A 1,903-nucleotide genomic window follows, 5' to 3' on the forward strand; every position below is an offset into this window, starting at 1 on the left:
GGAGGGCAGTCAGGGGGAGCTCGAGCGTGTGAAACTCTGCCTCGAAGCTCGCTTTTGACTTGGTCCTATGAGCTGAGCCAACATGGCGTCTCCCATTGCACCGCGAGCTCTGGGCTGCCAGGCACTGCAGGGCCGGGTAATAGAAAACACATTGGTTACCAAAAAGAAAAAAAAAAGGGTGGGGGGGCTAAAGGCCATTTCGTCTGCAGGCAGAAAACCCTCTTTTAAACTCTTGCTGGCAAGTGAGTGAGGTCCTCGATTCTGTAATTAAAGCAACAGAATTCGTCAGGAAAATATTGGTAACAGTGCCTTCCCCCCGCGACCCCCCCCCCCACCCCCGATATTCGGGAGAGTGGATTTCATGCCTCCTCTCCCTCCAAGGTTCAAATTAGAGAAATAAAAAGTCTGTTTCCGCAAATGATCTTAAATGTTTGCATGGTATAGGGGGAGGGGGAGAAGATAGTATTTACAGACCTCGGTCAGTTTTCCCGCTCATTAATGCAGGGGTTGCGCCGGGTTTGCGCGGGCGGGAGCCGAGCTGGGGAGAGGGGCGGACTGGGAACCCCGCTGGACGTGGGCAGAACTTGCTGTTTGCATGTCGAAGTTATGGGAAAGGTGGCTTTCCGGGCGGAGGGTCGCAGGGAGGGGGGTCAATGGGGGCGAGCAGGGACCGAGGGCCGGTTCCGGGCGGGTGGTCGCAGGCCCCAGAAATGTGTGAGCCCGCGTGGACTGCGCCCCTGGCAGGAGCGTGTCTGCAGCGGAAGATCCTCTTTCTCTGATAGGTTTGAGAGCGGGCCAGGGCGGCTGTGGGACAGCTCCGGCCTCCCAGAGAGGGTCTTCCGAGGGCCTCTGCAGAGACAGTAGATCCGGGCCCGGGTCCCCGCTCTCGGCCGGCCGGGAAACCGCCCCCTACGTCCAATTCCAGTCCGAACCCAGGCTTGGAGAACCGTATCCCTCAACCGCCTGGGAGAGGAGCGAGGTACTCTCTGAATTCTAGGCCTCGTCAGATTTATTGAAGTTGGGTTTTAAAAACGTGCTTCAGATGATTTTTTCCCATTTTCTCAGATTTCAAAGGCTCCCTGCAGTGCGGCTGCCTAATTAATGGTGAAATTCAACTAAATCTAATTATGCAGTAATTTTAAAGCAGTTAGTGCTGGGCGTTGGTTTGTAATAGGACCCCAGTTTTTAAAAGTTTGCTTACTGTGTTGGTTAAGGGCAAAGCTATCTTTTGTATGGTACAGAAAGAAATAGTTTTTGCTGCGTGTACCAGAGGGCTGAGAATCGCTCCCTACCCCACCTCCATCTCCATCCCCAATTCTCTCTCTTTTTCCTTCTCTCTCCTTCTCTCCCTTTCCCAAGCTCAGCTAAAAAGCCGAGCAGGGTGCTAACCCAACAAGGAGACCCGATTTCGGGGTCAAAGAGGAAAGGGAGAATCTTTCTTACAGAAACACAAAGGGCTTCATATCTGCCCTCCTGGGTGCATCTGTAAATGCCCGAAAACCAGGGAAGGACTCTCATCTCTTCTAATAGAGAACAGCTTTCCCCCTTTAACATCCATTGTCATCAAGGCAGGCGCAAAGCTGACTCTTGGAGTTATAAATCTTATCGTCCTTCTGATAACACACTTGTAATAAGTTCGGGTCCTATTCAACGTGAATTGTAAAACTGCCTCATTTAATATGGCATCTGTGTCGTTAAAACTTTTATTTTTTCCCCTTTCGCGTCTTGCAGGTTTGGCCTTCGGGCCAGCGCCGAGGTGCCTGCCTCTGGGGCCTCTGGGGTAGGGCCGAGGGCAGGAAGGTGTGAGAGATGGGCCGCCTGGATTCAGCCTCTGGGTCCTAGAATCGGGTGAGAGACCCGAGGCAGAGAGGGCCTGGGGGGGGGGGGGTCCCCCCCCCCCCCC

The sequence above is a fragment of the Carlito syrichta genome, unplaced genomic scaffold (assembly GCF_000164805.1).
Source record: "Carlito syrichta isolate Samal-C Ts95f unplaced genomic scaffold, Tarsius_syrichta-2.0.1 Scaffold268094, whole genome shotgun sequence".
Taxonomy (NCBI): domain Eukaryota; kingdom Metazoa; phylum Chordata; class Mammalia; order Primates; family Tarsiidae; genus Carlito; species Carlito syrichta.